Source organism: Rhyacophila brunnea, unplaced genomic scaffold, assembly GCF_057557595.1.
Source record: "Rhyacophila brunnea isolate RB1 unplaced genomic scaffold, BYU_Rbru_1.0 scaffold_15, whole genome shotgun sequence".
In the NCBI taxonomy this organism is placed as follows: Eukaryota; Metazoa; Arthropoda; class Insecta; order Trichoptera; family Rhyacophilidae; genus Rhyacophila; species Rhyacophila brunnea.
The window spans coordinates 29990520-30015990 of NW_028232806.1; the positions used below are offsets into that span (position 1 = coordinate 29990520).

The 25471-nt window shown below is 32.8% G+C and overlaps 1 protein-coding gene across 1 annotated transcript in view; it reads left to right on the forward strand.

Moving 5' to 3' along the window:
• The first annotated feature begins 14142 nt into the window (after nt 1-14142).
• Nucleotides 14143-25471, forward strand: part of LOC147075226 (uncharacterized) — a 160973-nt gene continuing 149644 nt past the window's right edge. Inside the window, exon 1 of the mRNA XM_085943324.1 lies at nt 14143-14732. The gene's annotated coding sequence lies outside the window, so the exon portion shown is untranslated. The remainder of the gene's footprint in view (nt 14733-25471) is intronic.

Genomic DNA, 25471 nt, shown 5'->3' on the forward strand with positions numbered 1-25471 from the left:
TTTGGCTTTGCCTAGGGGCGGCATTTTGGTTAGGGACGTCACTGATTCCTCTTACACTAACGATTCATATTTCACATGCCCTGGTAACATAGGTACATTGTTAGACAACTTTACGTTTCAGATACAATGAGAGGTTACTTTTGAAGACACTATTCGGTCACCCAAATGTGCTCCATGTCAGGTTACTTCTGCGAGAAATCTTGTCATACATAATTGACATTTATTTTGTTGTATGAGATAGAGGTAGTTGTTGACCCGATCGATTTAAGTTCCATTGAATCATTTTTGGTTCGTCAAACCAGTTTATCATTAGTTTTGTCTTCGAGACATTAATTATCTTATGAATTATTTTATGGCTTTCATTTGCGGGTCCTGCATACTATCCTGAAGGTCTTTTGGGTCATTCGCAGAGACAATAATGTTGTCTGCAAAACGATTACTCTGTTCTCGCAGTCAAGTTGACTAAATAGATATTCCAGGGTTGCTCATGATTTTTTTAAATTAAGATGTCGGCACTTTTCGACGAATCGACCGCATTGTCTGCTTCATAGAAAACCACCACTGCTCTCAAACGTTGTAATATTCGTATTCGTTCTTTCATCTACCGCCCTTTAAAATGTGCCGCCCCTAAGCGACTCATGAATTGCCTACCCCCACGGGGCGTCACTGGTTGTGGCTCTAGAGTTTTCCATAAAGTGTATGAAGGTAAAGTAGGAAACCCAGTAGGCATTCGAACCCTGAGAAGATGGACGGATAAGGTCAAGATAGACGTGGAGAGTAATGTCTACCAGTACCTAGTATTTTAAAACGAAATAAAATTAATATTTCGAATTACCCACGAAATCGATCAGTTGTCCAGATAATCCGGAGTCTATCGTATTTATATTTCGAATAGGTAAATTATATTATAGAGAAGGGTTCTTCAATGTCTTTGAATGATTCACAGTTTGGAACTGTTTATAGTTTTGTTCCCGTGAATTTTGACGCCCTTTCAGAATTGTGGACTTCCGCGGGCGCTAGTTACGCCACTTTCCTCAGATGTAATGCAAGCCCACGAATAGGTTCAGTATTCGGCATTTTGTATCGTTCGTCGGCATTTCTTCGCTTATGAAAGTGTTGAGACGAAAGTTTTACCAATGGCAAGGTTACCTACAGCCTAAAGCTATGTCAATACTTAATACTATGAAGCCATAATGCTTTCCAACCATCGTGGCACGATTTTAACATTGTATTATTATTAATATTTTGTTGATACTAGTGTCAAGTATTCTGCATACAAAATATTGGTGTAATTATGAATCATAAAATCAAAATTTGTGGGAGTACATATGATTAGGCTTCGTCTTCCTCCATGTTAAGGCACATTTAAACTCCTCGATGTTCTCAAAGACATCTACAAGTTGTAGTTTTACTGTGTCGCTCAAATTTAGGCCACTGTATCGACTATGCCTGTCAAATATTGATTTTTTTAAATTAAATATTTTTTATATAATACTCAAGAATATATTATCAATTAATACATAATTGGAAAAGCTTCAGAGTCATTCTTTTTTTTCGGCCGAACGTGACTTGAATCCACATCTATTGCAGTCATGGCGAGTGTTATAGATTTCAGTAAAGTTATAGATTCAAGTTTTTTTCGTTGGTGAAATTTCTTAATAGCTAGGTACATTACTATTGTAAAGATCATAGATGTACCAAATAAATATGCTATTGACGTAATTTGAAATAACACCTCAAGTGCATAGTTATTAGAAATTTCAACACCGGGAATGCGATGGAAGTGAATTTAAATCACATCTGGTATATTCTCCGGAATTATCCTCCAATCCGGGATTTTAATCGATTGTCACGTCATCCAACCACTGCAATTTAGATAAAAACTCTCCGGGCTGATGAACATGATCAGCTAATTTTAGTCAAAAAAGTTTGATGGTTTCGAGGCTGTGATGTATACACCACACTAAATCTTCATTATTTGCTCCAAATATCGCTTTCCACGAACAAACGTAGAAAGGATCTTCAAAACTAAAATTCTACACATCGTTCGGCCGTCGTTTTCCTGGCAGACCTCCCAAAAGATGGAAAGATAGCTGGGACTAAACTGCGCATAAGACATACCTAACGGCGTTTTTATTGTGGTTGAACGGATAGTGTTACCGACAGCAAAAATAATACTTCGTAAGTACGTTATCGTATTGAAACAAGGCAGCTCTAAGCGATGGTGCCCACAGAACGCGTCAGGCGCCGCACTCGCGCAAAATTTCTACAAGTGGCGCATAAATCATTGAAAATACAACGTAATCAAATACGCCAGCGCCCACTGGATATGGCGACGCATTATACGCGTGCGCCGCATGAATCATCGTTTTTTCGCGAATCACCGCTTCTCGGCGATACGAATGAAATAGTCCATTCATTGACCACAGCGAGTAAAAACACGCTGCGCGAGGCATTGTCGATCGACGGACGGAAAGCAATTATTTAATTACAGAGAAGTCATTGTTTTATTTTATTGCGTGTTCAGTTTATCGCTGGTTGAAGAATGTCGTCGTAAATTTTAATTACAAGCCCCGAAATAATATAATATTTTTATTGCTTTGTTATGAGAGGCGCTGTAATAATATTTATTTTGTGCTGCTTGGGCCGCTTATAACATAGGTGAAGGGTAATGCGCGGGAAGAGACGTGTGATTATGGTTATGAATAAACACTGCATTCGCCGACTTCGCGCGCCCGACGCGTCTGTGGGCACCATCGCTAAAACCTAGTTTATATCCGGCGTCTTTGGCGGTCTTTTGATGTTCCGTTATTATATACGTAGGTACAACATCCTTTATTTGTTGTCATTGCTCGTTAACCATTCTGATGAATATTTGGTGGAATTAGCTGCCAATTTATGTACATATACAAGGTTTTCTTCAACGGCTTTTATACTGCCTAGCTCAAACTAAAAACATTTGTTCGTGAACAATATTTTCTATCCGCGGATTAATACAAAACATCATGGATATTTCGTTCGAAAGTAAGAAGACCATTTTCAGACTTGTTACAGATGATCCAATATTCTTGGCCTCAGTAGTTTTTATTATAAGGTGTTTTTGAGGCTCTTCCCAATTATTATAAATGTATTTAAATTAAAATATTTTAGAATGTAACAATTATGTACATGTCAGAAGAGTAATATTTTCAAAGTCTGTTAGCCAGGCATATACAAACGCATTATAATATTGCGTGAGGAAACAGGTGAGAAAGAAATTCCTAAGTTGTAGGATTAAAGTTCTAAGAGCGAAAAATCGAAAGTGACAATTAGACGGATATTAAAAACAAAATAACGCGTCGAATGAATTAATAACACGTATTTTTCCTTCATATTTTGATTGAGCATGAATAATAATTCAATAATTATTAAATGTGAATAGTGAAAAGTGTTATTTATATGACAAGACATGCGAAAGGATCAATTAAAAGTGCTATTTCAAAAAGATTATAGTTTTATATCTCAGTATAAATATTGAAAAAATATTTAGTATGTACCTACAACCATATCCGTCACTTGGTTCATTTTGAAAAACTAATAAGCCTGCATTAAAAAAAATATGTATTTTCAGATGAAGATTATCGAAGTTATACTTCTTTTGGCGCGTTTGGGAAAACAGATCAGAGTGTATTTTTGGCGTGTGACGAAGTTGCGCGCGCCGACACATGGATTTTATTGGAGTGTATATATTTATTTTTCATTGTTCATGTAAGTATTATTAATGAGTCAAATTATATATCAATAAATAAATAAGCTTTGTGAATGTTGAGTTGGTAAATAATTCAAAAAATATATTAAAATTTGATTTTTTATTAATTCATCATGGGAACTTTTGAATCGATTATAACCGCTGTATGGCAAATATGAGTTTTGGTCCAATACAATAATTAAATTACAATTATCATGTGCTATATGAGACACAGATGAATCGCGTACGTTTTCATCAACCTAATCCTAAGATAATGTAATTTGTAATTCACCTACTTGCGTTGTTTTAATATAGATATATTATGAAAGCTATAAATATAAATATTACGTTTTTATTATTATCCTAAATATTAATTTAGTATTTCGTAAATCCAAACGCTATGACGTGTATGTATGTAATGTGATTTTTAAAAAGTAACGTAAAAAAAACGTTTAAAAAGTAAACGTTTGTATGATCTTCTAAGCATAAAATCCGTGTATGGCGTGAATATGTTGATAAGTCTAAAAACATAAATTTTCAGGGCAGCTATTTGTACGTTTGACTTTCTGTAGTACCTAAATCAGGAATGTTTTTAAATTTTAGTTTGTTGAATTTACAAACATTTTACTAAAATTTAAAAACATCTAAAAACATAATACAATCTGATTTACCACAGAAAGCCAAACGTGTAAATAGCTGCCCTGAGAATTTTTGTATTTAGACTTATCTACATATTCACGCCATACACGGAAATAAAAACACGAAATCATTCGAATGGAAAATAAAAATTCGAGTATTATATTTTTATCGTAGGAGGCCTCAAAATCAACCACTGATATGTTTTTGTAATTTATGGTACGAGTATGATACGTATCACCGCCATCTTTAGATTAATAAAGTCTGAGCATAACTTTTTGCACAAGCAACGAGTGGTCCACCGCCATACTATTTATTGATAACGTACTTGGAAGCAGAGTTTGGTATTCTATAATGACTGAAGAGTATAAATAAGTTATTAGTTATTGTCGCTTAGAATCGACTGTAACATTGCCAAACGTCCTAGTGTATTATGATATTATTATACACTGAAGAAGTTTACTTACGTTGATCGTCACTTCCAATTATTAATAACACATAACTACTAAATAAGATAAACTCCAAGGTCTCCAAGATACGTTAAAATAATTTGAAAGAAATCTGAAACTAAGAATACACCGACAAGTGAACACGATAGACGCGTCAGTATGAGCACTCTATAGACAATGACAGGCAATGACAGGTCATCCATAGACAACGGGAGGGGCGAAAAGTAGGACCAGTCGTGTAACGTATCGGCTTCCTTCTTCAGTGGGCAATGTACGTATAGATTCGCAAAGGTACACTTGATGATGCTTCCTGTAATTCCGTATCCTCACTCTTGTCCAGACTATCCGAGCGAGGCCGAGTGGGAGAGTATTGTAGTCGTGTACCGCTCGGCCTCCCTCGTGTTTCAAAATATAGTATCAGGGAGAGTCTCGGCGATAGTGTGGGTACAGGATAATAGCATGTCCTCTTATGATTAGGGATTCCAATCCCGGGATCCCGAACTATTTTCGATACCTATGAATCCCGGGATTGATAAACATAATCCCGAAGCTTTCGGGATTGATTTTTTTTATCAAGTTTTATGGAAAATAAAATAAAAACGAAAATATGACAGAAAAAATATTTTTAATAACAAATAACTAGGTACATTAGAAATAAAGTGAGTTTGAATGAAGTTTGATTTATACCAATGTGTAAGTTGCCGATTCATTTTATTTTTTTACATAAATTAATAAAAATGAGAAAGATTGGAGGAAAACAATGCTTCGCACCATTAACAAAGTAATTCCACCGTGATCTCATATGTTTTACGGCAGTTTCATATATTTGGCTGACTAATTAGATTTATGAAACGGAAAGGCCATAAGTACACCATGATTTGCTTTACTATCAGAAACAGCAATCTCATATTAAATTCACATTATTATTTATATTACAATATTATTTACTCCATTAATATATTATTTACTATTTCCAAGATTGAACGTATACAATATTAACAATGAATGTCTTAAATAGTATAAATTATACTAGATTTATTTTTGACCGATTTCATCAATGTTATTTGTAAATATAAAAATTTTATAAGTATTAACAATGGAAAAAATGCCAATCCCGGGATTGTCAAATTGTAATCCCGGGATCAGAATTTTGGCTCGGGATTGGATTCCCTACTTATGATCATTTTCTGCCGAATGTGACGTGAATTATATTCTCACCACGCTCTTGTATCGCAAAGAGTGTAAGAGGATATCCTTTGAGAATGTTTGATTATTATCAATGCTTATATTTTATTTAATCTAATATCTAGAATGGCTTCATTTAATTCCCCACTTGTTTATGTTTAAATACACATTATCAATTTAGAATAATCAGTTTACTTGACTGATTTAATTTTGTATCGTTCCGGTTATTTATGTGGATTAAAAAACCATTGGCGTATGTAGAAATTGAAATGTGTATTATTTAATTTCATTAAAAATAATTATCGATTAATTGTGGTGTTTCAGTTAGACAGAGTTAACATTCCACATTCGGGATGAAACTTTTATGAATACTATTACCTAGTTTTTTTATAAAACTCATATGAAGAAGTGGGGATACTAGGAGTGTTTAAAGCCGATGACACTGCCATCACGGTGGCCAAGCCGTGGCTGAAAAGAGCCTAGCTAGACTCTAAAGGCCCTAGGTAGGGATTGCAATACCGAATGAATATATCAATGCCGTTATTTCGGTATTTCTTATTGGATACCGGTATTAATACCGGTGTTCGTCAAAACATATTAAGATAGAAAAAAAGAAGTACCTCTCAATAAATAGAACTATTTAAATCAATTTTAAAAACATTAAACTACCTTGATTTATTATGTCGAGTTTATCAATATGTATTGATCATAATATTTTAGAACTGCTAATTTTTACAAATACTACGGGTAGGTACAGAAAAATCTCTCTCAAATTCAACGTTTGTTGGATGTATGTAGTAAGTTATAGATTGATTGGAAATGTTTGCCATGAATAATTTCTTTTTTGAAACATATTATGTTAATTTATCGCGATAATTCCATATGTAGGTATGTTTGAGGGATTTTGTTTTAATTTTATTCAATTTTTTGTGGTTCGAGTCAATATATTTGCATTCCAACAACTTAAACATACCTACACTTAATTTAATATAGAAATGAAAAATAACATTAAATTCATTTTCGAAAAACATAAACGTGTATGCTTTTTTAACACCGAAAATACCGGTATTTTGGATTTTTGAAACCGGTATTTCGGTATCGATAAATAATTGAATACCGGATTTTTAATCAATCAATTCAATCCCTAGCCCTAGGCGCACATATCGCATGGCCACGACAGAAGAATATCATGTATGAAATAATATATCCCAGGAAAGATGACAAATTTTCCTTTTATTAAATATAATTTTTACCAGAAAGTTCAACGCCACGAAAAGTTGTAAAAAGAACAAAACGATTTAAGAGGTTATTAAAAAAATATTAACAAAAAATTTTACTGTAATAATAATATGTACTTACTATGAAATTATAACAAAACACTACGATAAATTTTCTGTTTATTGTCGAGAGCTATCAGTCAGGATTGGGACAGGTAAGGTTGCATATATCGCCCGAATTGTTATGCAGTTTATTGATTGTCTCATGAATGCATCTGTTAGAATAGTCGTAAGAGATAGTACCACACACGTACTACTCCAAGTCGTATAGGTTCATGGTGGTTAGACAATGAGTAGGTAGGTGCTATGTCTGTTTAGTGTTTAGTCATATAATATGCTCCATAACAGCTGGGAGAACAAAGTTACGAACATTGTGGATGAAAAAGGTCAAGGAAGTTAAACTAGATTCTAGAAGACTAGCATACTATGGCCATTGGCTAATTGATGAAACGTCTCGAGTTGCATTAAAGTATGCATAATATTATTGAAGATTTCCTGTAAGCGAGGTGAGGTCCTGGTAGAATATAATTGTATTTAGTTATATATATCAATATATCTCACAGACTGATTTCAGCTTAGCATTTCATTCATGTTCATAGAAACGGCAGATAGGAAAAATGTAATTGCCTACGTCTGAGTTAGCACAAAAAGAAGAAGACATCATCGTTGAACTATTGACAAGTAAATTTTATAGGAGACCTTAAAAAACTGCCTTATAGTTTTAAAGTTACAACTCTGCGGACTAATTAATATAATTATTATAAACGATCAGAGATTTTAACAAACTTGTTATATCAGTAGTTTTATCAGTTCAACGACGATATTTATATTGCCTTCTCAATGGGGAGTTTTTTTTAGAACCATTAATAACCATGTCCTTGCTTTTTTGTACAAGGTGGTTGTTATTGTTTGTAATTTTGAACAATCACAAACACCCAGGCTTTTAGAAAAACACATAAATATTGTGTTGTCCTGACCGGGAATCGAACCCAGGAACTCTCAGGTGGAAGGAGGGTAAGCGCCTTACCCACTGCACCACGAGAGCCGCCTTTCAATTATTGTGAATTAATAGTTATATTTACAGAGAATTTATACGCCAATGCACGATTTAAAGATGTCGGAATGCTTTATTCGCAAACGGTCAGCGAATTTAAAAAAAAACCTAATGGACCAAAGCTAAAGTGCTAATCTTCAATCAAAGATTATTAACATGTTCTCGTTAAGAAGGGAAATAAACAAAAAAACAAGCGGCAGAGTTTTGATTTGATTAAGCGACTGTCACAAAGAATGTATCCGACAAAAAGAAAGTATAGTCCAAACCAAATGATGAATACACCTGTTTATTAGCTAGATTCAGCAAACCTCAAAACGTGGGAGTTTTTTTTTTCATTTTATTTTTCGTTTACCGGTATGGGAACGTGATGACTGCTTTAAGCATCCACGCATTTGAAAACAGATTGACGTTACAAAGCGTGTTCGCTCGCTTATTGCGGGTTCCCAAACATGACTAAAACAAACTGATAGTATATTAGTTGCTTTATTTTAAAAATATCTGGAAGATAAAACTGTTTTTCACTTAATTTTTACTATTTTAACTTGTAAAGATAATCTGAAAAAAAGCTCCTTTGAAAACAACCCTGCTGACAAACATCTGATTTTAAGCCATGCTTATACGGATCACTGTTAAATAATGATGCATTGAATGTAGTTCAACAATTAACTATAATAATTGTATAGGTACATATTATATTACAAATGCACTTCGATTAAAGGGGGACCTATTTAACATTATGGATACTTGATGGAATTTGAATTTAAATTAATTGAAGATTTAATGTATTTAATAATATATAATCGAGCTTAAATTCGCAAATATCAAAATATATAGATATCGATTTTCTCCAAGAAATATTACCCCGTTTCCATGGTTTCGTTATGGTTCAGATACCACATATAACTTTGTTTATTAGTAGTGGTTGTCGGAGGTAGGTATAAAAATTTGAACTTAAATTCTAATGGATTTAAGTTTTGTACTATTCCATTTGAGTCGTTTTTTTGCGACCCGGGTTTCGCCTACGGCATCTTCAGGCACTACGTGCACTCACCAAACGGCAAATACACACTGACAGCGAATGCAGTTAGCTCTAATATTAAATATTAATATTAAAAAATTATATCATACTTATGGGTCTAAAAGTTGAATTTTGGTTTATCTTAAGTATTTTATCACACGTGCATATTTGCATTATATTATTTATTATAGACAATATATTATAGATTATTTTTATCACGGCATAATAAGATGGCCGAAAATAAATATCAAAATAGCTGTTTAGATAGATCTTCTTTCGACCATGCCCGATCCTAATAGGATCATATGGGCCTCCACAGAATGGAGGTTTGTATTGACAGATTTTGTTTTTACGAGAAATGTTTGTCAGCCACTTGCTCAACCTATTAGGTCCATACTCTGACTCATACACAAATTGAAAAACAATGTGTGTACTTGTCAGACCTATGACTCGAACCTGGGATCCACGACGCAATAGTCCAACCCTATAAACCCTAACCCTAACCCGCGGCCATCGTGCATCGTACATAATAAATTTGCACACAATGTGTGACTTAAAGTGCAAGGGCGCGGTATTTTAAATCTACATAAGAGCGGCGCTTTGTCTAGGGACGTCGCTGTGTCCCGCAATTTGAGAACTTGTGCTGTCACAAGATTGAGATTTCCAAGATGGGCGCGGTTGGGCCTTGATAGAGAAACATCATCCATTACAAAAGGAGTTTAGCATATTACAATCTAATAATACCATCGCAATTAATACGAATCTGCGATTGACGAATCTATACTAAAATCACTTTCGCTGTTCTGTTGCTTATTTGTGACATGTTAAATTGACGCACCTAACTTTAATTTTGACGCAATGACGCATCGCTATAATAATGGGTTGAGGATTGTGCGATTATCATTAAAATGTTGACATCGTCATAACTGACAGGTAGGTAGCTTGGTCACATATAAATTGTACGTAAAACATTTCACCGTGTCACAGTTCGCCGTGAGTTTTTTCTCGGAAAGAGATAATATATAGTCTCCAATTTTATTAGATTCAATATGAACATTAATTCAATATCCATAGCTGATTTTGGCAAAATTCATGAATTTAAGAATGAAAACCTAACCTAACAAATAGTCCAGTACATAAGCTATTTTCAAAATTTGTTTCCTGCTGGCTTCCTGTAAGTAAAGTGTAAGGCCATCCGCTCACGTAGACACTACAATCTGACGAACTGGTTGGTGATGGAACTCATAAACTGGCCAGTGACCGATGCATCGCACACGGCGCTACTGAAACCTAATAATCTCATAACCTCAAACTGTCAAACCCATTGTCTTTCCTACTTCATTTTAAGCTTTTTCTGTAATATCTTTACGGGAATATTCTGGCAGCCTGTAGTTATACAGGCAGGAGTATTTCTCAACATCTGCCACATATTTTAAATTACAAATCGGTTCGCCCATCTTTAACTTTTATTTGACGTCTTGACTTGTTATTGCTTGTTTAATTCAGTTCAGAGCTATTAATTTTGGTAATAAAACATCATTTTTCATCGAATCTACTGATATTGGTAGGTACCACTATTTAATGGGTGGCTGGCAACTGAGAGACTGGGAGACTAGCATGTCGCGTGTCCTCGGTTTCAGTTGCGGACGTTTTGAACTGAGAGATTCCAGTCTTGCCGTCAGCGAGCCGCCATTGAAATACATCAGCTAGATACTGGAGTTTCAGTCTCGTCTTCGTTGAGTATTCATGTGAGCGGACAACAAGAACCGTGTTTTTTTAGGCATGAATTTTATGTCAGTACTATATGACCCAACGAGGTTGGACGGTATTTAATATACGGCCATATATTTCCGATACAACGTTTCACGGTGAAATGTGATACAGCAAACTGTATACGTACAAGTTTCCGGACACGGTGTAGCTTGCGGATGGTTCTAATCTGGACAGGGGGAAATTAATCACGTTGGTTCCATTAAAATAATTCATTTCATTTGTATGTTGCTTAGGGGGGAAAGGTTTCGTGAGCTGACCTCTCTCCAGAAACGGAAGAAATACAAACTATTTAGTTAATTGGAATATTTATTCTTCTTATTCTCCGTCAGAACCTGAACAGCGTATGAAAGAAATGGTTCCATTTCTCTAATCATTTTACGACACGCAAGACGTGTAACTATTGGAAGACCCGTGGAAATCATAAATTTGGTATAACTATCTGGAGCATCTGATGTTTGCCTTAATATTTCGAAAGACAAAACCGAGCAGAGCGGACGTCACAAACGGATACTAACGATCCTAATAATTATGACCGTTAAGTCACGTGAATTTGATAACCACCTGTGGATGCAACAGTTCGCAATAACTCGTAGGTGAACACCCTCAGTTATACCTACTTGTAGACTTAAAGTTCGAAATGTCTGGGTATGAGGAATGTATCCAGAAAACGGCGATACTCTGCGATTAGTCATGTCTTATCGGAATATTGAAGCAAATATTAGATGCCTCACGTAGTTGCACCAATTTAACGCCCAAAATTGCCGAGCGGCTTACGCGTCGGGTTATAATGTCGTGGGTACCACGTATGAATCCTGGGTCTGCCAGGTACAAATATTATTTTTCAATTTGTGTTTGGAGTCAGAGTATGGATCTAATAGGTTGAGCAAGTGGCTAACATCCATTTATCGTGAAAACAAAAATCTGTTAATACAGACCTATACTCTGTGGAGGCCCATATGATCATATTAGGATCGGACATGGTCAAAAGAAGAAGAAGAAAGAATGAGTGCCGCGGGTCAGTGGCTACACGTCTTTCGTGTCGTAAAATGCCTAAAGAAGTGGAGCCAACGCTTTCATTGGCTGTTCGACAGTCAAATCATCCGAGTAACGATCCTCAGTGATGAGGTTCTTACAATGAATAAGAAGTAATATTCCATTTAACTAAATAATTTGTATTTTTTCGTAACTAGGGGGGGGTTCGGAGTTTCGGACCCCAACCTCCCCCCTTGCGTGCGCAGCTTGTGGTATCATTCAATATTTTCGCACCGTTGTTTGTACTTAGTACACACGTACCTAGCACCGGTTTAACGAAGTGTTTTTTTGTCAGGTTCGAATAGTAAGTATGTATTAAATTCTTGCTTACATATTATTAGTAGCTACATAATATTATATTTTATGTGTATTTTTATATTCATTACCTCTTCAGGAAGTTGTAACGCTTTGTCACATTTCTTATATGATTTCATTATGAAACGGACAGATAACTGAGTTAAATATGCAGTTTTCTTCTGTTTTATATATTATAATATGCATCAACTGTATTGGAAAACTCCTTATTAAAATATCACTTAAATACAATATACGAATGGCTTATTTTCTTTTAAATCTTAGATAATTCTTTTTTTGAAAAATCATTTATGGCCAACATCTAATAAATTTATTTTTCAATTCTCAAGGTCTTGGACTGTAGTTCTCATGGACCCCACAAATATGTGCTGACAGGGCTCTTTTCTGGGGGCCTGACGTGATATGCGAGACAAACAATGACCTCAAAATTTACTTTAAAAGGCGCTATTTCAAAAAGGATATTGATATAAAAATGTGTAGCTGTGTGATTTAATTTGATGTGATGTGATGATTGATATAATTAAATGATAATTCATGCGTTGAATTTTATTTTATAATAATTTTAGTGTGATCTTTCCTGTCTAATAACAGTGGCTATTTATCCAATATGGCGAAGGGTCGTATGTTACATGGTTAGCAAAAAATTGTCGCTATCATTGCTCCATAATATGATGCGATGTGCCAACAACTCAATAATTCAACTGAATTTATTTAAAATAATAATAGTAATACTACTGCAAAATATCACATTGCCATTAACCTTAGCGGTATGTAGGGGGGTCCGCCAAACATCCTGGACTGGGGGCTCGCTTCAGAATATAGGGGCCTTGGTAGCTCCTATAAATGGTAAATCTATGCCTGCCCATACATCAGTGCTACAAGCGTGAAAAAATATTTTTGTACAATAGAATATCATCATTTAAAATGCTTAGAACACTCACAAAAATAATTGGGAATAACAGTAGGTAAGTACACCTTATATTTATAGCAAAAATATTTATGTTTAATGCTCCCAACGCATAGCATATTAATTGTTATATGTTGTTGTAGCCCCGCAATCCGAGCTTATCTTTATATTATTCATATCAAATGTTAGTAAGCAGTACAACGAATGTCTGTAAATGCGTTTGATAAAGATTTGATTTACCGCTCATTGTTTTAGACTTTTATTTAACGGATATTGTCGCCTGAGAATGCCATACGTAATATCAATGTTTGTTTTATAATTTATACGTCTTAATCAAAATAGCTTTACAATTCAGTTTAAATTCAACCTTATAGAAAGAAGCATCAACTGCATTCAGTGTATCAAACCATACTGTAACAAGTTATTATCTAAAATATAATCTGCTATAGGTATATATTATATTAATTACCTTCTAATAAAATCAGTTTTAATATAAAGGTGTTTATAATATAAAAATTATCCCACCGTTCCATAACAATGGCAACCTATTCAAACATTCTAAAACTTTATGGATCATGCGTAAGCATTGTAAAACAAAATGTTTATATTAATTCTATTAGGTATACTTAGTCCAAAGTCATGAATCGATCTTGTAATGGGATACAATGTATATAAAATCTGGTTAGTGTAGTAAGTAGTTCGTTTCCTTTTGCGTAATAAGTCCACCCATCTTATACCATCATCCGAAGGCACTGCGTTAGCCGCCCATAGTAAAGTTGCAGGCAAGATCTTTCAATCGCTTTAAGAGAGTTGATACCTGTTTCAATGCCTTCACTTTCTATCCGACGCTCTTGCAGTAAGCACACAACTCGCGACATTCAGTACGTTAAGTGCCGTAGACCGGTCTCAAATCTAACCAGTCATTATTCGATTTCACAGCGAAACGAACTGTTAAAAACAATAATTAATGAGATATTTTATAAAGTTATTGTAACGAAAAAAATAACAATCCTAAATCGCGGATCGAGTACAAACGCAAAAAACGAACGAAGCGACAGTTTTTCTTTTATTTTTTTGAAAAAAGAACCGCGAATTCGATTGTCCGAAATTGGGTCACTTTTCAACGTGAAGGGCGCGAAATAGTGCATTCAAGAACAGTTGTTTTTAAATGTATGGCTATCAAGTTATTTTTGTTTTTAAAATGAGTGAGTTTAAAGAGTTTTAATATACTATTGAAGCTATAGTTTGGCGTGGGACATTGTAAATTATAGTAATTTATTCAATTGGTGTCAAACTGGACTAAAGTGACCAATGCTGAATCGGTGCTGAGGTTTACAAGGAAATAACTTCTGATAAAAGGTAGGCACCACAATATTATGTATTCTAATAAAAATTCTGAAACAGTATAATATGTTTAAATATAATATATTTATTGGTTTGATTTGTAGATACTTGGCATACGATTCTATTGAGATAAAATTATAGAAATCTACAATTTTTATACTTAACCAAAAATTAAAATATACATATTAAGTACTCATTTTAAACATCTTTAGAAAAACTAATAAATATATGCGTTTAATACATTTACATTATAATTAAAAGATTCTCTTGTGATACAAAATAATAGTTTTTTTTCAAATTCTACACAAATTTTAATTCGTTATCGTTTGAGTTATGTCTAATAACACATTTATAATATGTTATATACAATTTATTCTAGAAAAACTACATAATAGATATTAGTTATGTTACCTTTTCAGATTTTTAATTAGCTAATAAAGTCCAAACCTAGTCCAAACGTTTTTTAAATCAACAGTATTGTGAAAATATGACAGAATAAAATTACGATTGCAACTAGTATTGTATGCATGAAATATAACATACGTATCTTCTAGCAAGTGAGAAAAATATATTGACGAAGATACGGTAAACGTCAATTTCTGCTTATCTAAGATTATTAATTAAGATTTGTATGGAACGAAGGTACAACCAAATTCAAGTTAATATTAATTTTTTTAAATGTAATAATATACGATTTTTTTTAAATAATCAGAAAAAAATGATTTATTACTACCTAATGGAAAAACATTCAAAAGAATTTCAAGAGTGTTGCTATTTCAAACAATATAAATAGCAGAATATTTTTCGGTATTCCTTTTTTAAATTTCTTACGTCAAAATAATAGAAGTAAAACAAAATACATATTTAGGTGTACGGCGTGTAAAAATATCATGCATATTTTTCTGATAAATTTCATATAAGTTACTCGTCCTTAATTAAATTATAATGTCAAAAGTCGAAATAAAAACCGAAGATGTCAAAAAAGTTCCGGGCTGCGTGCCTTGTTGTCCGCCCGAAAAACCTCCTCAAAAGACAGCACAGCCTAAAAAGAAGTCTGCAAAAAAACCTGCAACAAAGAAAAGCGCCACGTTGAAAACTAAGGGTACCAAGAAACCAAAAAAGGCTCCACAAAATAAGGTGTCGAAGAAGAGTAAGGTAATCAAGAAAACGGGGAAAAAAGTGACGCTGAAGAAACCTGCAACCGCGGTGGTCAAGGAAGAAAAATCTAAGCCATCGGGCGCTAGCCCATCTGCCAAAGGAAATGATGGTACAACATCATGCGTAAAGTTTGTATGCGTTTGCAAAAGGGTGGAGAATAAATAGAAAAAAAACGAAGAAAATTTCTAGTACATATCATGTAATTGTTTTTTTTGTTTAGGTAAAATGTGTTTTAATTTTTTTTTTTAAATAATCTGTAGCCTGCGTTGAAATTTTGGTGATATTTTTATATAATATTATATTATGTAAGTATGAAGGTTTGCTTTTTTAAAATTTATAAAACTGTATAAGAATATATTGATTTTGAAAAGAACTTTGTTAAACGAAACAATGGTGGGTTCATTTTGCAACTTGCTTCCAAATAATCATTAAATACACAAGCATTAAAAACAAAGAAAACTAGAATTTAATTTCAAATTTCTTTCAGTTATTTTTGTGAAATAAAACAGACACGTTATGTATTTACAAGTTTTATGGGTACTTACCTACTTATCTAAAATTTAACAACACAGTTTTAGTAAGTGTTTATTTCTGACCCCTCTGAAATATTTACGGATATTTTTTTATTTAAATAAGTATAGAAATAAGTGCGATTGCATGTTGATAGTTGATTAATCTTCGCGTGTTGAAAGAAATAATAGGATGAGTGGAAATATGTGAGTCAGAAGAAAGTTTAGTAGAAAATATTATTGCAAAGATGACTGTATGTAAGTGTAACGATCGGTCATGTGTTGAAATGGTTGAAATATTGTTACTGCCGTGAACATAGCAAATTATTACATTTTTCGCATATTATATTAATGTCGATAATAATATCTTCCGTACATGGACAGTTTGTATTGACTGCCTTGACAAACTATTACTTTTGTATATCACTGCTCACCAGTCACCGAGATTTGTAACCCAGGCTATTTTTCTTATACCAAGAAATCGTATACCTATATATATATACCTATTATAGAAATACATATTTCTCGGGATGTGGTATCTATCATGCAGCCAAATATGCTACCTTCCTGGTTTTAGCGTCTTCGATTATTTCTTTTGAATTCTCAATATAACCTCAACATTTTATTAGTGACTGTCCTTTTAGATCAGTGTCTGCCAAACTGTATGCCGCGTAAGGTGTGCCATATATTGTGAATATCGACTGCTTAATCTACAAACCAGCCAATTGCACTTTTGATCAAAATTGATATTTTAATGGCATTTTGTTATAAAACATGTTTTATACGCTCACATAAAAATTCAAACTCCTTAAGGGGGGACATGCTCGTCGAAGGTCAAAATTGAGTTTTTATTGTATTTTCAAACCATGATCCTGGACACTCCTTAAACGTTGTAGATAATCTATTTATATAACTTTAAAGCCTTATTATCCTTTATAGTTATTTTAAACATTTGATGACTGCATAAAGTATTTTTGTTACATAAAATAGTATTCTTTTAAACCTCTCGCTCTAATGTTTTAGAATATAGTCATATTTCGGTACATAACTGTGCAGTGGTGTTAAGATTTTTTACATTTATTAATTTTTAAACGCATTTATAAAACCATTAGTATAATTTATTACGAGATAATTTTTGTAAAATATTCACGATACAAATTATATTGATAATCTCTGTGATCCCAAATTTGACAAGAATTAGGCATTTTATTATTCAAAAAATCGGCAATATTAACACATTTGAAGATGATTCTAAAGATACTTATTATAAGCTATGTCTTTGACCATTGAAGTGTGATAAACATCTTATGAATAATGATTGCTTTATAATAATTATTGACCTAAGAATAAGGTAGTGTTTTTTTGAAATACGCCATTTCTTTTGTCATTCCCTAGTGGTTAAACTACAATATACGGCCGTAGCCATAAATTGACAAACTATAATTAAAGTAGGGAGTAAAATTATGTCAACGCGCGTGTTTGAACATGTACCTAACCGAATTTTTTTTAATTTTTTTTTAAACGGTTTTTTCTCGTTCCTGAACAATTTGCCCAAATTGAGTTAGTCGGTTTCTAGATTAAGCAGTCGATATGTCATTTTTTTTGAAAACAGTAGAACACGTCTGCTTCAATTTCTAAGTATTTTCTATCACGTCATTATGAAAAATGTATAAGTGGGTCATCAATCCTTTTGCAAGACACATCGGTACATACCTGACATTAGGAGTGGAAGAAAATTTAATAGATTTGACAAACAAACCTGTGCACGAAGCTTCGTTTTCTGATCTACAGGATTTCGGCTTGGAGTCAGTATCCTTGATTACTTACTACAGCAATTAAATATATGTTACCGATTAGATATATGTGAATTAGGATTTTCAGCACCAATGGAAATGAAAGAAAAAGAAACAAGAACAATTATTACAGATGACAAATGAAAAGTTACGTTTAAGTAGGTAGGTATAAAATTTAGAGCTACATTTTGATATAATTCTTACTGAAAATCAATTGCATTCTTATCACAAATAAAAATAATATCTATATTAATTACCAAGGTAATATATTATACCTATATACTATCGACAAAACAATATAATTGTATCGTTATCTATAATAATATAGTTTATATTCAATCTCTTCATTGAGAATTATATGGGTCTCAACAGTTAGCCACATGCTCAACTTATTAACACTCCATACTCTGGTCAAAACACACATTGAAAAATAACATGTGAATTTTTCATACCTAAAATTCGAACCCGGGATCCACAACATTATAAACCGACACGGTAACCGCATGGCCATTGTGAGCATTATATTAATAAAGTAGGTATATTATTTTTCTTGAGGGAATTTATTTGGTGTGCTATGACACAAATTCCCCTCTCCCAGTGTGCTGTCAGGTAAAAAAGTTTGGCAGGCACTGAAACACTGAGTATGCGTCTATCATTGATGTTATACATATTATTATACTAAATGGCGTCTACACACCCACATTTTAAAAGTCACAAGCGTTGTACCCGTGAATGTCCACGCCTTCGCTCCATACACGAGGACCGAAAAGTCATTCTTGTAAAAAATAACCTTTGATAAAACGGTTTGAACTGTCTTGAACTGTCTTCCTCGTTGTAACCGTCACCACTGAGGATCTGGATCACTCGGAAATATTTACTGTGCTGTTTCATTCTCGATCGGCCTTCTCCATTCTCGATAGCAACGAGAATTTCTACCTGTTACTCCGTACAAGAAAATGGAAAACATCAATGACATTTTAACAATGTTTTTTGTAATAATAAGTAGGTATATTTACTGTAATAAAATATTTCCAGGGTTGAAAACGTGTCTAATAATAGTATTTTTAATATTAATACTTGAAGGTACTTGATGGAATTTCAATTTAAATTCTAATGGATTCAAGCTCTGTACTATTCCATTTAAGACGTTTTTTGCGACTCGGGTTTCGCCTATCGGCATCTTCAGGCGTCGTGTACACTCACCAAAGGTAAACACACACTGACAACGAACACTCATAACTCTAGCTTATATAATAAATCCATACAATAAAGTAGGTGACGATTTATTATAATATGCTATCGAGTGTATTGTTATTAATAAGATAGGGTTTTTAATAATTCGGTTTTTTACTGACACTTCAACTATTCATAATTTGTTTATTGTATTTTTTGTGACCTTTGACTTGATATGTAGGTAATGGAGTTTTTACCTACTTTATTGTATTGATTTATTATATACTTAAGCTAGAGTTAAGAGTATTCGTTGTCAGTGTGTGTTTACCTTTGGTGAGTGTACACGACGCATGAAGATGCCGAAAGGCGAAACCCGGGTCGCAAAAAACGACTTAAATGGAACAGTACAGAGCTTGAATCCATTAGAATAGTATTTTTTTAATTAGCAGTATCGTAAAACTTTTGAAACGAATTAATTCTAACCGTAATTCCATTTCGAGAGACATTTTTAAGAGGGCATTATTAATTGTTGCTTCACGTTATAGCTGACAATGTTAACAGTTATTATTTCATAATGCATCTCTGCGATAATAATATGCCTAATTAATAATAAGTTGGCCAAACTGTATCAAGCCGAAAATGGCGAAATAACAATATTCATTCATCGCCGCAATTGTTACCAACTTACCGTTTATGAATCTTTTCTCGCATTTTACAATGAATACATTTAACCTAATAGGAACGGATAGCTTTACATAAGAACACGGCATAACTATGATAAACAATGAGACCACGTTATATTTCGTTCCCACATACTTGAGAGGTTGGTGCATCGCGCCGGTGCATATAGATCTCTCATTTTTTTTCATTCAACCGTTTCAGAGCACATATTAATAAAAACTATCATTTATTTTGTATTATTCACTTTAAGCATTCATTCATTAATCCACTACATATTCACAGTTTACGTTTCTTAGATTTTTATTGCCATGTAGGCACTTCGCTATTCCTTACCAGTAATTCATCTGCGTCTACTCCAATGTAGCCACACGGGATTCGCCAACAGTTAGACTATCCTCCACGTAACCTTGCCATTGTACACAGTGACAAGGATTTGTGTGTATACGCAACCGTATAAATGTATTAGTAAAAGCCGGGCACTCGATTGGTTTACACACGTATGCCGTATAGTATTAGTAAATTCTAAGCACTCGATTGGTTTATTCACGTTTTCATTCAAAGGCATCTATTCCAAATGGCAAGGTTACGTGACGGAGACTCTACAAGAATTCATAATATTTCTAAGGGAATATGCTGTTGAAAATTATGGAACCTGAACTGTCTTCTATCCGATTCCATCAATGTTTTTGATACCTAAGTTTTGCATTTTGATGTATCAGGGTTTATTAAATTAAATGCCATAATATTATTAAAATTCTATATTCTTAAAAATTAACAAAAATTGTATTTTATCTTACTTTATAGGTAATATCATTCAAAAATTGAGTAGTGCTATTATAATAAATAAAAGAAGAAACTTTTGTTTCGATTTTATTTAGTGTTTGTCTAATAAAACAAATATTCTAGTTTTCATAAATAAAATAATATTTAATTCCACAAATTAAACAATTAATACTGTAATGCGATGCTAAACGGTTGAGCATAGACTAGACAGTAATAAAGTACAATCATGAACGGGAGCAAATAAAAATTTAACATAAACCACTATGTATTAATAAAGTGTACCACCATTTTTATTTTATCTCATTCTATAATATCCGTAGAAAGTTGGCGACTGTTTTGTGAGTGTTTATTTATTTTTAACTCGGCAGATAAAATTTCACTGCCATTTTGAAATGAAACAAGAAATCGAATGACGTGTTTTAGAAACATTTAAATACCACGCAGATAATTCAAATCGCTAAAATATTAATTCATACTTTTGATGTCTGGTCTAAAGCTTTCTGCCAATAGTGATAATATACTTCTACAACGGATAAAAACTAAACATTTGAATACTTCCAGTAGGTAGTGTAGGTAAGTACTTCTCTAATACTTAATCTACTAATCTCCATGAGGGACGATGACTGCTTTCCTCAACTGCTGTCATCAACGACTGCCCAGTGCTGGAAAAGAAACTATGGACTCTCAGAACTCTGTGTAGACAAAATAATCATGAAATTGACCTCCAAACACCTCGCGAATTAATAAACAAGAAAACAACACAAGAGCACTACACAAAATATTAAATTCTGGTCATAAAGAAAATTAAAGAGATTAACGGAGAAAAATAATTACTGCACACTTCACCTTAAAACTATTATCGAGCATTTTTTTTAATATCACCATAAAACGAATATGTAAATGACTTAATGTAATTAACTATTTCAAGCATCTTGAACGAAAAAGCAAGGGCATGGCTATTTAAAAAAAAAATCCTCTAGCGACACAAATTAACCTACACGACTGAAAAAATATACACGATATTATCATGATTTTCGTCTACTATATTCAAACAAATCGTACTTATGTCATTATCGTTATTGTAATGCTGAGATAGATATTCATTATAAATTATAATAATATATTTTCTAGTAAGTACAATAGTATAGTTGTAATATACGATAATAATATACCTTAAGTTTACGTCTACTAAATACAAACTAATCGAAATTTCTTAATGCTATTTTTCTGATAAAAAAATCATTGCAATACTGAGCGCAAAAATATAGTTTTTTTTGTAATTTTAATGTTATAGGTACTAACTTAAAATAAACACGTGTAAATATGACATTGAGTTATCGTTCTACCATTCATATAGACTTCAGAGTCTAGATATGGGATTTTTTGGTCTTATTGAAATGCTGAGGACTATATTTATGCCAGATTATTTAAAAAAATAGTCCACAAAAATTCCAAAACGTTATGTATCAGCAACCTAGGTTATATAAATAGATTATTATTACAACATATCACAGTTCGATCCTAAGAGGATAATACGAACCTCCACAGAGTGGAAGTTGTATTAACAGATGTTTATATTATGAGAAATAGGTGATAGACACTTGCTCAACCTAGCAAGTTCATACTTTGGGTACAAACACATTGACTCCAACAGTATAGTGAAAAATATGATAAATTTCTTCGATATCTCAACACAACTAAACGAAAATACTTTTTATTTTAAATTACTTAGTATTTACACCATGCAAGCATGTCGAATGCACAACTGACATATTATAATATATATTATACCTGGTTACCTTTTGTTAATATACTAAATTAATCAATTAAAAGATCGTTTAATATGTTCTAATAACTGTGCAGTACCGATACATATGAATGATGTTATTTATACGATCTATAAAATATGGATGTTCAGTCTCCAATTATAATGTTTAACATATCGACTGTATGCGCTATATACCAACGCACTATGATAGTAATATTATGATCTTTGATTTTAATATCTGACTAACACTTAATATCCATTTCAAAACGATGATATGAATCGATTCGAGTAAGATTAAAATACCATTCATGTATTGGAGAGATACCAATGCTGGACTACATTAAAGACACAAACCCGTTTCGTGTAAGAATACACGTCAAATCTTGGGTGTATTCATTCGACATGTCGATTAAGGTATACCTTCTATCTGAACATAAAAAAGTGAAAACCGGGAATTACCCTGTCGTGTATCTTTTACCTGGACGTATTGTCTTTCATGCTTCATGAACATTTTTTTATTATCGAAATTTCATATAATTTAATAGAGTTATTTTATGAATAAAATACGGCAGCATGTCATTAGAAAACGAGGAAATAATGCAACTTTATATTAACATAACGATTTTACATTATATTATATTAAAGTATTCATTTAATCAAATATGACGATTATTTTAATACATATATGTAAGCATGTTTTGAAAAAAAAATGTTTAGTTATTTGATAAATAAAACACAGTGTTTTTTAGTTTCAAAAAAATATTAGATTTTAACGAGTCCGATGGTCCGGCGTGACATAGCGATACTGAGATAGTATAAAAAGTGTTGGAAAAAGTCAAACGACTGCATCATTTTGCTATGATCTCTCCGACGGTATACTGATTCAAGATCCAGAAAATGGTCAGGGAGTGGGGCATTCAATTTAATATGTAATGTATTTCACAATTCGACCGAATGGTAACCAGTGGGTTCCAAGTTCGAATCTTGGGTCTGGCAAGTACACATATTGTTTTTCAATTGTGTATGAGTCAGAGTATGGACCTAATAGGTTGAGCAAGTGGCTGACATCCATTTCTCGTGAAAACACAAAATTTGTTAATACAAACCTATACTCTGTGGAGGCTCATATGATCTTATTAGACTGCGGCCCAGATGATCCTATTAAGATCGGACATGGTCGAAAAAAATTCGAGGGTCTCGGGCTCGAATCCCGGGTCTGGAAAAATCTACATGGTATTATACTGATGTTTTTTCAATATTCATTGTATTCTAGATACACAGAGTAGCGGTTCCCAACTTTGTTTTCATCGATAGCACATTTATAGTCAACAATGGAATGGTGGGTATTTTTTCCCAATGAAACTTAGGTAGGTACATAACTTAAACTGAGAATACTACGAGTACATACAAATCAATATACTCAATAGGACACAAGATTTGAGAATGTAGCATTCTATATATTGAATATACATAATTTGAAAACATATCATGCATATTATAATCACTAGAAAAATATCATTTTGTAGAAAAATGTCCCGTCGGGTGTCGTTTTTTTTAATTAAATTATTGAAATTATGTATATTCAAAATATATTTGATAAATTTAATAACGTTCCTACTTAATGTATTATTTTTTTTTTTTTACAATTTGTAGTACCTATTAAAGAAGTTTTAAGTATTATAAAAAAAACATTATTAAATAATACTTATAATGAAACAGATTGTTAGAAATAATGAGTGATTACTGATTATTTATGTTTTTTATTAATAAAACTATAAGTAAGTATATGAACGACGTGTGTAAAAATATATATAACAGAAAACCAATTATAAAATACACAAATGATTCCGTGGGCATACGCAAAAATGGCTACGGGTATTATAAGATTATGAATCCCTGTCGCAGAGGGCCAAGGTTAAAATCACGTTAAAACAAAAGTATTGAATGAGGTTTCCTAACCACTTAAGTAGATACCTAATGACGCTCAGTATTAAAGTAATACTAATTACAAGATAAAAAGAACTTTTTATATAGAACGTTTTTAAATTTTCTGTTGAATCATATAAACTTGACCGATCAAAAAAAATTGTAAGTACATGATAGAAATAATACTGAATTGTCATTTTGACATGTCATATTGAGTTCCATAGTAACGCACGTATATATTAATGATTTAGTTGCTTAGGACCCCAGACCCCTAGCAACCAATAATGGTGTCGAAATAACTTGTCATACAAAACAGAATTAACTGAAAATGAATTCAATTCTATTTAAAGATGGCTAAAAGTATTAAAAAAATGCATTGGCATAGTGTTCTAATATATTCTAAAGTTTCAAATGTCTAGCTAGTCGGGAAGTTAGTTAAAAATCGATTGCAAGATTTGTACCGGACAAAGAAACACCTGACAAATAAGAATACGAGCTAAGAAAAACGTTGTAATAAAATAAACTAGGTACTATAAGATTACTGTGGAACGTTACCCATTGGTTTACGATCTCTGTCTTATACGGTATGTTGTTTATTAACACCGTCAATGTATATGTGTTCACAATTAACCGCGTTTTACCTGAGTTAGCGGAAGTGGGTAAGAAACTGAGAAGATTTTAAGAATTTTTATAGACGCTTTGGATGTAGGCAAGCAAGGCAGCTGCATTTGCAAGATTTCTTATATCAGTCATTATCAGCTGATTTTAATGTGATACTACCACTGCATCTTTATGCATTTTACTTATTGAGCTAGAAAGTTTACAGATTCTTAATAATAAAAATAATAATATAGAATATTAAATGATTGACAATAATTAAATTTACATAGTTTTGTTTTTCAATAATTAAGGATAAATTATACCAGTCGCGAAATGATCCGTAATCCACACACCATGGCCCCC